Below are 15,871 nucleotides of genomic sequence, written 5' to 3'. Positions count from 1 at the left end.
ATGCCCACCTGTAAAGTGGTCACAGCTCGGGATGGGCAACAATACAGAGCATGATAAGGTCCTGGTGAGATGGAGCAGGAAGTGACATTTGGGACTGAGTGGTTTTCATGACAATTGTGACATTTTACCTGCTTCCTAAAAGCTGAAGACGTAGAGAAAGTCAACTTGAAGAAGGCCTCACAGGAGCAAAGATAGAGATGTGGGAAAGAGGTGGGTCATTTTGCAAGAGAGTTAAAAACTCACCTTGATTATAACTGAGTATTTATAAAGTAGTGAGCCAGGGAACAGAAAATGTAGATTAGAGCCAGGTTGTGAGGGATTTTTGAACATCAGGCTAAGGAATACAATCTTTATTCTGTAATAAATAATAGGACTCCATTGAAAGAACTTAAGCAGAAGAAAGATTGACTCTTGCAGAGAATTTCAAAAGAATGATATTTAGGAGCTTTCCTGGGGATAGGTTTTCTCATCATAAAGTCAGAGAAATAATATTTATGGCACAAGGCTGGTTTTAAATGAGATAACCTATATAATGCCTTGGTCGGTAATAGATTCCCTACCCATCCTATTTCCTGAAAGTGACCTGATAACACCCACCTGTTCCTCATTAAGACCCCAAGGGCAGCAACTGCAACAGCATGGAGATATTAACAAGAGCAGGGCTCTAAAGGCAGCTGGAGACCCACGAGCAGGGATTTAGCAGATAAAGTAAAGGCAAGCAATAAAAAGAGAAAAGGGGGAAGAAATGTTTGCCAAGGGCTGTTGAAAAGAAATAAATTGGAAACCTGTTATGCATGTATCTGGGACACTGCTGTTAACTCAGGAAGGGAGGGACTGCTTACAAAGGGATCTCCGGTCGGTCCTAGAGCACCCGGAAAACAGGACCCTGGGGCCGTGTGCACGTGTGAGGGACAGTGCAGCACACTCCAGTTGTTTCACTGAAGAAAATCACTCATCAAGTCATAATTGTGACACCATAACAGTGTCTACAGGCAAACCAACACATGCAAAGTTCCAACACGAAAACCTGAGGAGAGGGGAACAGGAACACTCAAGGGACACTAAGGACTAAATATATGAAGTAGGAACAACCCAAGCTGGGCCTCAACTGTTGGATGGGTTAAGTCCTCCCTACCTGTACAGAAAGCCACACTGAGTTATCCTCTGAGTCTGGTTCAACTTCCATCCTGGTGGTGGGCCTGGTTAGTAAAGTTATCATGAAGTCACCAGTGCCCATTGAAAACGTGCTCACTGTCCAAGAGGAAGGCACCAGAGAAGATGCGTAATACTCCCTCTGCAAGCTGAGCAGTCTAGAAGGGGGAGACAGCCTGACCTCTGGGAATTACAAAGCCTTCAAGAGCTCCACGGAGCATGTGCAAATAAATATGGAGGTGTTCAGAGAGGTGGTGTCAATCAAGCTACTAAAATCTGGGTGTTTCCTGGAAGAGGGGGCTCATGAACTGAAACCTGAAGGACAGGTAGTGGGAAACAAGAGAATCAAGCTAGGGTCGACTACATGAAGTTGTTACCATGTGTGAACTCTTCTATGCAGGTCTTCATGTCCTAACATGAGCAGCTCCAAAGGACACAATCTGTAGACAGAGGTTCCTACCAGAGCTTTGACTCTGAGATCCTGGGTGGATAGACTCTTTATTGGTTCATTGCCAAAATGTTGCTGACCGCTGCTACTTCTCCACAGGACATTGCCCAAATCCTCAGGGAGTGGGCTTCAACTCAATATCAGCCCACCCATGTGATTTGGACAAGCTCAAGTTTGGGCAGCATTTTATTTCAAGAAGATACATAAAGTGCTAGCTTGCTTTGATTCCCTCATGGGAGATGGCTATCCTCCCCAATAACTAAAATGCAGGGAAACCACACTACCTTTACTGGCTCCTTAAGGTCCTGGTTTACATGAGAGTTTTGTTTAGTTTACAAATCTCAATCCTCAGTCTTTGTTTTCCCAATGTGGGTAGACCTTTACCTGTGGACATTTGTAAGCTGAGAAATAAATATAGCTCCATGTTAGGATGCAGCTCACAGATGAGCTCATCCTGGCAGAGGAAGATGCTAGATATTAAGGTCCATTAGATATTCATCTCAGTCTGGCCACTGGCAGAAGAGGAGGCAAGCAGATTGCCAGCTGCTATTGAGGTTGATGATGAGACATGGTAGCCGTGACCAGGAGATGACTCTGGTGAGGCAGAAGGTGGAAGGAGCATTGGGAGGTGGGCTGGCTGCCTGAAGCACTCAGGCGTAATTCCCTCTACCTCCTTGCTGTCACTCAAGGCTCTTTATATAGCACCAATGTCATGCCACATCAGTTGCACCTGTGCCCCATGTGATGACTTTCAGACTCAGACAAATACCTTCAATGGACTTCAGGATGATGGGCACAATGGAACACCCTAGTGATTGATCTGTTTATTTCCATCCTGGGGCTGAGGGTCTATTAAATAAACACTGATATTTTGAAGGAAGAGCAGGAAAAATGACTATTGGGTAGACTTTTTCTTTCTTATTTGGTTTGGGAGGTGATGGTACTTGTTTTCTCTTTGATTTTTTTTTTTTTTTTTCCTAAGTGGGGATGACTTTTTTTCAGACAAATAGATCTGGACAGAAGCAGCAGGACTTTATTTGCCAGCTTCAATTCCTTGCTGAATACACTCCACCACTGGCAAGACGCCAATGACTAGCTGATTCCTTGCTCTGCTGCAAAGTTGTGCCCTGAAGCCAGATGAGTTAGGAGAAGCGGAGGGGCCACGTGACAGTCCCCTGTGGCCACATCTCTGGATGCTCCCAAGCTTGTCCTCTGATGTCAAGCTGGTCGCTAGGGTCTGGGATAGATCACACTCTTTCACACATTTTGTACAAAGCTAGCTAGGGTTTGAGGGTAACGTTATCCCTCACTGCTGCATAATTCATTGGATTTTAGAATATTTAATTTTCAAGGGAAATTAGTTATAAGAAAAATATTTGTAATTGGAATTATTAAGAATTCAAGGTTATAAAGAGACACTATCCTCCCAACTTTGAAATTGGTTTTGTCTTCCAGTTTTTAAAATCCTAGAAAGAAATTATTCTGCATTTGACGGTGCCTTCCTAATTACATATCGATCGATCCCTTCACTGATAGGCTACCATTTCTTTACCTATAAAATTCAGATGATGTCCCTGGGAATTTCATTGGTGGTGGGTCTTAAGCCTACTTTAAAAGTCACTTTCTTCCTTCTACCCCCAAAGGACGCTTACAGAACTGCTGTATTGACTATGGAAACAGAGGGCCGTGAACACCACAGTTAATTCTGAGTCCTCACCAGGTCCAAACTGAATGATCCCGGGGACAATGAGAAGGGAACCTGCAGGTTCTAGTAGCCACTGGGGAATGTTAAGGGATGAGGTGGTTACTTGCAGCCTCTGCCCTCCATTCTGCGATCAGTCTAGAACTAAAGAGCAAAAAATTAAAGCCCAAAAGACAGTCTGTGAGAAAACTACACCCAATTTTCTCATTTTTGTTAAGAAAGCTATCCAGAAGGGCAACTAACGTAACCCCCATTTATACTCCTTCCCTAGAAGGAGTGTGGTCTGTGTGGTCTGTATTCAAATGTTTGCAGTGAGACAGATACAGAAAGTAAAAGCAAACAGATACTTGTATAGCAATTTTGTATTGCTTCATTTCCAGGGAAGTAATCTGTGGATTTGGCGTGTTGTGTTGGCTCCAACTGTATTCTAATCAAATGTAATAGGATGCACACACCCACAACAGAGTGGAAGCAACCATGAAAGATGATAGACAGACAAAAAGACAGATAGGACAGGTTCTTTGTCACGGTTAGTTTCAGAAATAGTCTTATCATATTTGCCAGATTTGTAAATTACCTGTTTATTGTCCTTCCTACTAGGTTGAATGTAAGCTGTGTGAAAGGAACTGTGCGGATCTTCTTCAATGTTCTATCACCAAAACCTAGTGCAGTTCCTGGTTTGTTGAATGAATGAATGAAAAGTGCCTCCCTCTCAGGTTTGATGGCCATTAAGTGTCAAGAGAAGGAGATGGCAGTGGTAGGTACATTTGTCATGTCAAGACAGGGATCAATCACAAGATCTCACTCCACACTCTCTGTCTTCAATGTCAAGGCCAGGAGCTAGAAGATACAGGAATACGTCTCCAAATTTATAAGCCATGCCTCTAGAGGGATATGATTACTTCTATGGAATTCATTTTATCACTGCATTTTCAGGATCACAGGTAGCCAAAAAACTGACATTTCATATTACACTTATTGTTTGGAAGTTATCAGCATCCCATAAACATACCGTGCTGCTTTATAAACTCCAGAGATTAGATAAGACTAAAATTTTAGGACTGCTGACATTACAAACACACACACACATACACACATCATGACTTTTCTCCTTAGAGGACACAGAAGACACAGGCCCACTCATATCATAATATTTTGATTTAAAACATACTTTGTTGACAAGTAGCAGAAAGAGAAAGCATCAGGCTTGAATTCACAGTGGCTCCCAGTGACAGCAGAGCAGTGCTGGAAGATAGATATGAACACGTGCAGATGTTCCACTTATCTATCGCTGCATGGCAAACTGTTTGGGGCATGAAATGACAACCATTTTATTGTGTTTACAGATTTTGTGGGTCAAGAATTCAGGCAGGATACTCTGAGAATGGCTAGTCTCTGCTCCACAATATCTGAAATCTCAACTGGGAAGATTCAAATAGCCAGAAATTCCTCAAATAACTGGGGACTGGACTCATCTGGAGACAACTTCACCCACATGCTTTGTACCCTGGCCAAGTTGATTCAAGCATAAAACATTGGACTGCGCTGGGGATGTTGACCAGGACCTCTTTTGATGACACTTCTCTCTAAAATTCCTTATAACAGAACTGACTTCTCTCAGGGCATCTCAGGTCTCCAAGATCAAGGCTTCCCGTGAACACGAGGAAGCTCCTTGACTTTTCATACCCAAACCTTGGAAGTGACAAACCTTATGTAGGGTCACTGTGGTACTCATAGCTGAAGCAGGTACAAGCACAACCAGATTGAAGGGAAACTAAAATAGTAGATGGAAGGGGCATTAAGATGAACAGTCATGTTTTAAACACTCTCCTTTGCAAAAACTTCTGCGGCTTCCATGAACAGCTGCCAAGGAAGTTGAAGATACTGTGAAGCATGTGATAGTCTCACACCTCCAAGAACTGCCCTTCCCAGAATGCCAGGCATGTCCTGGTGTAGAAACACTAAGAGCTGGAAAGTGAAAGGAACACCAGAGGGCATTGCAGCCAAGAGCACAATGTCCCTCCATCTCCAGTCCACTTTACGACAGAAGTCAAGATTAAAGGTCTGTCTGGGGTTCCTGGGCTGAAATTAGAATCCAGGCCTCTTTCTTCCAAGTATAATAGCCTTTTTGAAACAATACATGTTCTCCATTTAAAAATCCCTAGTATATAAAATCATCAATGGATGTTAAAACTCATAGTGAAACTGTGAGCAGTAACAGGTTATTTACAAGCTTTCAAAGCGTCTGCCCACACATTATTCGCTAATTAGAGAAAAAGAGTAACTTTCTAATGGAACAATCTGTTCCATACCATCTTAATCCAGTGATGGAAGTGACAATGGGCATCATTTGCCTACAGCTACGAGGCAGGAAGAAGGCACGTCCCTTCTATGATAGTCCCACCCGAAATACACACCATGAATCTATTTGTGAGTGAAGAACAAGCTATGAAATTGGTCCATACATTTCAAAAAATGTAAGATGGTGGAACAATTTTCCTACTCTCAAATGATGCAGAAAAAAATCTACACTCGCACACAAACACACACATGCACACACACACATACAATTCCCCACATAGATAATAGAGGGAAATGATAAATAAATATGATAAAACACAGACAGTTGGTAAATCTGGAAAGGAGGTTTGTACAAGTCCCTGTGGTATTCTTGAGACTTTTTCTGTTTTCTATATTTTGAAATTATACAAAAATAAAAAGTACACAATGGGCAACAATAATAAAAACATTTTTGTGTGAATTTCTGGGTGGTGTGTCCTCTCAGCTACTGCAGTGGAGTCTGTTTCTTAGCTCTCCAAGACTTTAAACAAACCACCGTGCCCTGAGCTGTCATGAGGCTCTGTCTGTTCTTTAGTCAGTAGATCTGGGCTGTCTGGGGAGATATCAGCCAGAATAGTCAGGTGCAAATGAGGTTACACGTAAGTATTTAGGGTATGTCTTAGTCCGGTTACATGTTAAGTTGATATAACAAAGATACCCCAAATCCAGAAGCTTAAGGAAGATAGAATTTTTTTCTCTCTCTCTCTCTTACTGAATAATTCAGGAAGGTGGGCAGCTCTTCCATCTTTATCCTGTAACTTCTATTTCCAGGTCCAAGGGAGCAGCTTCAGTTTCCATTTCCTATCCAGGGAAAAGAGGAAAAGGCACAAAGTTTGTTGTAAAAATTAAATCAGGAAGTGTGCATACCTAACTTCTTTATTACTTTATTGGCCACAGTTTAAGTAGGTGCCACCCCCACAGCTGGACAGCAGGGAACCTGAGCCATCAGCCTGCATCTGGGTGGACCTGGGCTGTGTTCCCAGCTTGAATTTAGAGTGAGAGCAATGTTCTATTATAAAAAGGGAGTGAGGAAGAGTAATGGGAGATAATGAGAGCTGCCCACCCCCTGCCAGGAAATACAGATTTGAGGGGCTTCTATAGGATAAGCAAAGTAGCAGTTATTTTCCCAGCGTGGGAATGCATGGAATTCTGCAGGAGATGGGAAACTCATGGAAGAAACTGGGTTCCAAGAGTAGACACTGTGGTGTTTGCTGTTCACTTGAGTAAGCTATCTAAGTAACTCAAAGAGTTCAAGACAGCCAGGGTACTTAGTTCTGGAGAAAAAGACAAAACCAAATTTTCTATGCAACAGAGATTCAGGATTGCCACAAATTATTTTCAATCTGTTGACAATGTAACATGAACCAAGGAGTCCTCAGCCGTGCACATATTCACATGCACACACACAGCTGTGTACTCACAGACATGGCTCGTGACAACATCTAATCGAATGCTGCATGAGGCTGCTCCAAGACACGCCCAGAGTCCTCCACTGGCTCTTCTCTTCCTTAATTAGGAGTGTGCCAGGATTATTTATATGGTCAACTCTCACTTGATATGGTTACTAAACAGTTTCTACAGAACAACAGGCAAACTGATCAACATTGCTGTTTAAGGAACTGTGTCTTGATTTGTCAAATTTATGAGTGGCAAAATTGCTTTCCATACATCTGAAAAAAATGATTTATTCCAGAATAAGTTACCACATCTGTATTGTAGTTGCTTAAAGCTTGATTTCATTTTTAAGGGTTTTCCTTTTAAAAAAAAAAACATCTTCTAAGTGTCATTTTTTCTTCTGTCATCTTGTCCTACATCTCCTTAGGATGCAGAGGCAACCGTGCATGGGTAGTCTGCAATGGACTCAGCTTGTTCAGTCCAGCTTCACTCTTTTCCTAGGAAGGCAGAGAGGAAGCTAAGGAGGGTGCAAGATGGTACCATCTGCTTTATTAGAACAGCCACTCTGCCATTTAGCCCACATCATGATGATGTGTAGACACTGAAACACCTCAGGCATTTGTCACCATCACAGAGATGGAAGGAAAGACAGGGACTCTTGCGCAGGAAACCACACATCCTGTCTCCTCCAGAACCACACACCCAGGTGGGAACATTGCTGTGATACCTCGTTCATCCTACAGAAGCCCCTCTGAAATGCCACAAAGAGGCTTTGAAAGTCCCATTACACCATGGACCAGCCTCCTGACACCTCCTGTGTCCCAGATCTAAAGGAAGTCACCTTTAAGCCACCCCTGCCCTGTGTCATGTCCTATGGCATCTAATATCTCCACATCTCCCTATGTTACGGCCTCTTTGCCAGCTCTTCTGCACTTGCCGGTCTCAGCTTTAGACCATGAACATCCTGAAAGGCTGTCAACCCTAGCCCAAGCCTTTTCAATTTCAAGAGCAGAAACATCCCTAGAAATAACTGTCATCTCTGTCCTTTCCACTGCTTTATTATAACCACCCACTGAGCTTTTCAATGACCCGTCCTCAACAAGGGATTCTCTGTGGAAGTAGATCCACATCTAGCAGAGGACAGCAGCAAAAGAAGATGCAGCACAGCATGCTGGCTACCAGTGTGGAGCAGGACTGTGAAGGGGCCATGCATGGGCAGAGGAAGCTGGGGGCCCCAGAGGCCCTCCTTCTCCAGAGTAGGGTCCTGACGCTTGCTCACTTGGACCTTGGTTTATCAAGCATTGTACATCATAGAGCATGTGTGCTATTTGCACTTTCTCAGTTCATGTCAGAACTGCTGTTTAAAGTATTTCCCTGGATATTTAAATCATTTTAAACATGAGGCTATGAAGAGGTTTGGTCCTTTGTATTCCTCTAAGTCACTACCAACAACTTTGAAAATGCATTCGAATACAGTAGGGAGTAGCAGAAGTTGTAAAAGTTGGAGATTAGGTCAAATAAATCCTCTAAATTTAATTTTATTCATTAGGAAGAGGGAGGACATTGAGGAAGTAAGAAGATAGATGCATTAAGTTCCTATTGCTACTCTAACAAATTAACATAAATTTAGAGCCTTAAAATTCACAAACTGATTATCTTAGCAGTTCCAGCAGTCAGAAATCTGATGCCTGTCTCATTGGGCTTAAAATCAGGACTGTTCTCCTTTTAGGGGGTTTCAGGATGGAGCCCACTGTCTTTCCCTTTCTAGCTTCGGCCCACAGTCTTGAGATGGCGGGGCCTCCTTCCTTCTTCACTGACAGCAATGGAGGTTCAAATCCTTCGAGCAGTGAATTACTCTTCCACCACCACATCTCCCTCTGACTCACTCTCTTCCTTCTGTTTCTTCTACTTTTGAGGACCCTCCTGACCACTTGCGGCTTACCAAGATAATCTCCCAATGTTAAGGTCAGATGATGAGCAGCATAATTTCCATCTGCAATCTCAATGCACCTCTGCCAGGTAATCTTTTGTTTCTGCACTTTCAGGGATTGAGACACAGACATCTTTAGAAGGGCCATTATTCTGCCTCCCAGGTTAGATACAATTGCAGGTCCGCTCAGCTCACAATTTAGCAATCCTGGTATTGAACTCAGTTTCATAGTGGCTGTTGTCTGAACGGTCTGCATACCCTTCCAGCTTCATTATGAGTCTGCTGAGATTCTAGTCCCACAGGCTGAGCAAGACTCAGGTCCCAAAGATGTGGTGTGAAAGAGCTTTGATCTGGGAGACAGATCTCTATGGAATTTACTGAAGCACAAGCTCTCTGAACTGCTCTCTCCTTAACCAACTACTTATTTAATGAACCCTCTCCATGTCTTTGGTAAATCATGTTGACTAAGGGCTCAGCATTCTGAAAGCTGTCTGCTAGTTGGCTAATTCCTGATATATACTAACATCATCGCTTCCACCAATTGAGTTGGAAGCTCAGCCATGTCAGTTGTGATTGTACCCAAACCTATTTAGGCCAGTTTTTATGCTCTTGCAATTATGTAATTTAATTAAATGTCACATAAACCAATGAAAGATGAACATGAAGAGAGCTGTTTTTATGTACACCAAGTGGAATGCCTTGGAAAGACTTGATAAAGATGAGTCACTTTTTTTAAAAAGAGGCAGGCAAATTAGATGATAAAACATCAGTAGAGGATAGGAAATAAAATCATAAAAATCTCAAAGAATTCGGCCAAAAAGCAGAAGCAGATTCAATAGTGGATAACTTGAGATGGTGAAGAAACTAAAAGAAGTGAGAGTGTGGCAGAAACAAAGTGGGGAAAGCCCATGTGGATTTAATCTACCACACAAGTGCCCTAACCTTGTTTCTATGTTTTGAGGAATGAGCGGGTTAGGTCTGACTGACGTGAAGATCGACTGTAATCCACCCGAGGGTGGACTTAAGGGTGCTTTGAAAAGTGCTATACAGACATAAGGATTAGTTCTACAAGGCAAAGGTGGGCAGAACAGCTCTCTCTTGGTCACAGTAATTACGGTTCTCTCACATCCCCCCCGTCTCCCTGCCAGAAGCTAGCAGGAGTCTTGGAAACCGAGTTTCCAAGTCTGTTGCCCTGAGTGACCTCCAGCTGATAGACAGGGCCACTGAGATAATGCTTCTGAAAAACTACTTCCAGAAAACTCCAGCTCTTGGCTTGCTAACCTTTCCCCTCCAGAGACAGTTCTTAATTTGGGGAGTATTGAGGCCCCTGTGGTGTGAGATCTTCCAATCTGATCGCCCTTCTTCCTCGTGAGCACATCCAAGAACAGGATAAATACTTCATTTAGTCTTGGCCTTCATGCCTTCCAGGCCCTTGTGCCCACATACTAAAAGAAATCAGAGCTGAGTCCTTAATAAATGCAAGGCAGCAGAGGAAGACATATTTACCCATCCCTGCCTTTCCTTTCTTTCTGCCTGGATTTTCTATCAACTGGAACACAGGGGCTGCTGTCTGTGAGCCTGAAGCCTGTGACACTGTAGGAGGAAGTCAGGTCACCGAATGAACTAGAGTGCTGGCGTGTATTGCAAATGTCACAAGAAGCACATGGAATCGATTTTCCTAACCCTTCACCAACCCTGCCCCTATAGAAGCAAGGTAAAGGAATAAGAGTGTAATGGAAACAAGAGGTGTGATTGCATGTGCATGTGTCAGGAAAGGGACATGTCAACATCATCTCCAAACCAAGAGGTTCAAGTGAAAACAGGATAGAAAGCTGAAAAGAGGAAGTAGCAACATGATTTCTCAAATAGTAAAGCAAGTCAACCAACCATATTTTCAGTTGGTCAATCACATTTAGGTTAGTACTAGAAGAGTTAAAATTAGAAATAGGTAAAGAAAAAAACAAAGGTATCAGGCAGGAGGAACACCATGAACTTTTTAATTTTCATTATTTATAGTCAGATACTGTTCCCACTTGTATATAAATAATAACCTTCCTAGAAAACTTACATTAAATTTTTTAAAATGTGTTCATCTAGAGATGAAGATTGGACAGAGAAAAGAATGCTTTCACTTTTTGCTGTTTTCAAACCCATGTATTATTACCCATTGTTATGGTTTGGGTGTGAGGTGTTCCCCAAAAGCTCACATGTGACACAAGACAAGAAGGTTCAGAGGAGAAATGATTGGGTTATAAGAGTTTTAACCCAGTCAGTGAATTAATCCCCTGAAAGGGCTTAACTGAGTGGTAACTTTAGTGGTAGGGTGTGGCTGGAGGAGGTGGGACTAGGGGGTATGTATTTGGTATCTGGAGAGTAGAAATTGGCTCTCTGCTTTCTGATCAACATGTGAGCTGCTTCCCTCTGTCACACTCTTCTGCCATGGTGTTCTGCCTCACCTTGAGTCCCAAGAAATGGAGCCCGCTGTGTCTAGATTGAGACTTCTGAAACCATGAATCCCCCAAATAAACCTTTCCTCCTAAAATTGTTTGGATAAGATCCTTCAGTCATAGTGGTGATGAAGCTGACGGAAACACCCATGAACAGGTATTCTTACTAAAATGAAAATTTTAAAAAATTAACAAGAAGTGATTATATATGTATAAAGGAGAATATTACAAAACTTTAAAAAATATTGTTGTGGAAGACCAGTGGTATTTAAAATGTTGGTAATAAGTGACCACACTGCTAAGGGCCTTAAGTTCATTTGAATATGAATCTGATCATATTCAAACAAACTGATTCAGGGATTTAAATTTTTTTAATTACTTATTTTACCAGTTATAACTTTTTAGGAAAATCTTGCTGGAACTAATCACATTAAAATAGAAATTTAAAAATTACACAAAAGTCCTCATGTTTCTCATCCCTTAGAGATGAGGGTCTAGTATAGAGTCTTGCAGATTTTTTCCATGAATATACAACTTTTCACTCTTCACATTTATATTCATATACATTTCTCTTAAACAAAAATGGGATAATATAATTCCTACTAGTCTAAAAACTAATAGGGATGTTTCAAAAATATGTGCATATTTCTTGCACTGGGGCCTTGTTAATTTTTTCTATATTCTTCTCCATTTGTAATATGAAATGCTTTAGTGAGGGTAGTGTTTAAAATATTATCAAACTTATAAAGACTTTTGAATTTAGAATGAGTTCAAAGGCAATTAACTTAAAAAGCCCAAAAGGCTTTATTGAGTTAACAGTAAGTTTAAAAAATGAAATTAATTTTAAACCATTGATTTTCTTCTAGAAGAGTTAGATATTTAAATTGTTTTTTTTTTAATTTAGTGTTTCAACTCAAGAAACTAAAATTAACTCAATTTAGCTTTTCTATAGTGTTTTCAAATAGGTCTTAAACTCCATATGGCCTGGACACTAGAAAGTGCCAACCTCCTGGACTGTTTGTAGGTCCCACAGAGTCTGATACTGTGGTCACAGGCCTGTCCTGGACAGCAATGCCTGGAAGATAGACGGTAGGCAGAGACCCCAATAAGTTCTTGAGACGCCTAATGTACCACGGAATGTGATGGCACCATACCACGCACCCTTAGCAAGGATGGTATTGAAGTTTTAGACTGATCCTTGTTCCAGGGGAATCTCCATTCACCAGCCCTAATTGTGGCCAATCCCGGAAACCTGCCACACGGGCACAGTATCTGTGCTTGCCGTCCATTGTGCTTCCTCTCTGGGGAAAGACTCTCTCTTCACTGGGTACTGGAATGAAAAGCCCCTGAGTCCAGTGGCCCCTCCAGGATACAGCCACACCATGTCCCTATAAGAGAAGTAGAAGGATCACACCCCTAAACGGAGCCCAGGCACCTTACGGGTAGTGTGATCCATGGAAACATTTATTCAACCTGCCAAAGAAAGCACTGCACTGGAAACATTTCTATCTATCTGTGGATCAGCTTTTTGTGTTCTAGCCTTAGCATCCTCTAGGAAATAATGAATGACATTGAGACGATAATCTGACCCCGATGGGACTCAGTCCCCTAAATGTGAAATGAGAACAAAAATTACCTGCGTGATATGGTTTTTCTTAATGCTTTCTTGACCCACTTTTGAGGTCCTGACTAGAGGCTGCCCAGTATCCCTTACTGAGTAGCCAATTGAGTCCATACCCCAACTACCGCCCTTATTGGACCCTCATCTTCCAGGCTTCCTATACATATGCCCTAATCACCCCAGCAAAACACTGTAGTTTCTCTCCCTTGATCTGTGTCCGGCTTCACTACACCTCACCCAAAATTATATGACTAAAATAATCTGTGCTAAACTCAAAGATCAATGTGGAGACATACTAATATGATAATGGATGTGAAAGACCTTTTAACAACTGGAGGGATGGCAGACAGGCAGTTTGGTCAGAGATGCCTCTTCCGTAGTGAAAAGAAAGCATCAGGTGGCAGAGGCCCTCTGGTAGACATCACTAACTCTGGTCAGTATTGAGTTCTCTCTATCTTGGGCACACTGGGAGTTACGTCAGCTACATCCCTTTCACCTGCCTAGAGCCAAGTAATTATTTCTGGCCAAAGGCTATGAGTAGAAGTGACATATTTCACTCCCAGGCTGAGGCAGTAAAAGCCCTGAAAGACATTCTAATTCTATCTTCGTTTGGCGGTGGGCATGGAAACCAGGTATGGAGATTACAGAATCACACGTTCTAACAGCCTGGATAATGGAGTCAGTGCATATTTGAGAAGCCCTGAGGGTTGATCTGACCTCTAGCAAATTTTGCTCGAATAAGAAAAAACTTAGACCATAGTTCCAAGTCACTGGAATTTGGGGTATTTTTTCCATAGCATATGCCTCGCCTAATCTATATAACACAAACAAACAAGTCTAGTATTAAAATGTTCTGCCAAGTGTCCAGTATAAAGCTATAAACAAACAGGGAAGTCAGACCACAATTTTCCAATATACAGATAGAAGTTACTAAAACCAGAGAGCCAGATAGTAAGTTGAAGGACTTTCCAAAGTAATAATTTATATATGGACAGGAGAAGGAAGATGATTTTGAGAATTCTTTTTTAACAAACCAATGTTTCATTGTTCAAATGGCCAAACAAATAGCCAAAGTAAACCAATGAGAGACCGTCAACTCTGGCCATAATATAGTAACTGATACCAGACTTGCCCTCTCTCCACAAACGATTAGGAGAACATGCAGGGAATAGGAAAGAGTTACAGTTAATTATAAACACACAAAATTGGACAGGAAGCTCAGGATTTTGACCTTGAAGAGAAGGGAAGCAGAACAATGAGCTCCACAGCGGTCTCATGTTCCTCCTAGGGGTACTTTGAAGAAGACTACCTCTCAGGAGAGGAGCCCGTGATCAGTTTCAGGAGGTGAAAGAGTGACATTGTGCAGGTCCAAGTGACACAGAGGGAAAGGTATGTAGAAAAAGATCTCCAGAAATCAGCATGGCACCTCCCTGAGTCTTTGGATATTAGGCTGTTCATTCATGGGATGATATTACATGAAGACAGACAAACAACTCAAAAAGGATAAACCAATTAACTCTCCAAGCTGATACAGGACTGGGAGACATTTGAGCCTCAAGAAGTCAAAGTCGCCAGATGTCACTGCTCATCCAGGGCACTCATTTTAGACCCGAAAAAGACCATAATTTAAAGATAAACTTAAATTAGTCCTAGAATAAAGGTTAGTTTACTCATATTTAAAATAAATGCCAACAAACAAGATCCTTTAGGAAAGAAAAGGATCAAGCTAATCTGTAAATAACTTCATTGCTGACAAACAAAATTTAAAAGAAAAAAAAAAAACCCATGCTTTCTACAACATAACAAACAATATCAAGCATTCAATCAAAACTCACTGGACATAGATGCAAGAATATGTGAGTTAGAATCAAAAGAAAATTAATTTATAAAAGTGTACCTGGGGGGCTGGAGTTATGGCTCAGTGGTAGAGCACTTGCTTAGCATGTATGAGGCCCTGGGTTTGATCCTCAGCACCACATATGAATAAATTAATAAAATAAAGGTCTACCAACATCTAAAAAAATTTTTTTTTAAAAGTGTACCTGGGAATTACAGAGGGAATAGAGCTAGCAGAAGAATTTGAAGGAAACATACATATTTTTAAAAGGAGAGAAAAGGGAGATACCCAAAGAAGCAACCACAATTTTACTATTGAAAAATATGAGGATCACAAAGATATTTCCACTGGAGAGGCTTTAAAGCTGATTAGACACTGAGTTAAGAAGATCAGTAAACACGAAGACATAAGAATTACAGTAAACAGAACCGCAGACAGAAAAAATTTACCCAAACAAAATAAATAAATAAGTAAACAGAACCTCAGTGACCTGCATTATAATGAAAGTCAGTAATAAAGGATGGAGAAGAAAAATATGTGAAGATATAATGGCCCCAAATTGTCCAAATTTGATGAAAACTATTAACCCACAGAGCCAAGAAGCTTAATGAAACCCAAGCAATATAAACATAAAGTAAAGAAAACCAAAGCACGTCATAATTTGATTGCTATAAATCAGTGATACAGAGAAAATACTAAAGAATCAGAGCAAAGAGATAACATATAAACCATCGAAGTAAAAATAAATACAGATTTCGTGTCAAAACCAATGCAAGCAAGGAAAGAATGGAATAACATCTTCAAAGAACTCAAAAAATAGTCAACCTAGAATTATATATATTCCATAAAAATACCAATAAAACTAAAAATGTAATAAAGATATAACTGAACAAACAGAAGCTGAGAGAATCTGTTGCTAAGAGAAAAATTTTACTACAAGAGATATTAAAGGAACTTGACACTAACCTTGACATAAAGAAAGACAACCAATAGAAATGA

Source organism: Sciurus carolinensis, chromosome 13, assembly GCF_902686445.1.
Source record: "Sciurus carolinensis chromosome 13, mSciCar1.2, whole genome shotgun sequence".
In the NCBI taxonomy this organism is placed as follows: domain Eukaryota; kingdom Metazoa; phylum Chordata; class Mammalia; order Rodentia; family Sciuridae; genus Sciurus; species Sciurus carolinensis.
This window is presented reverse-complemented; position numbering follows the sequence as displayed.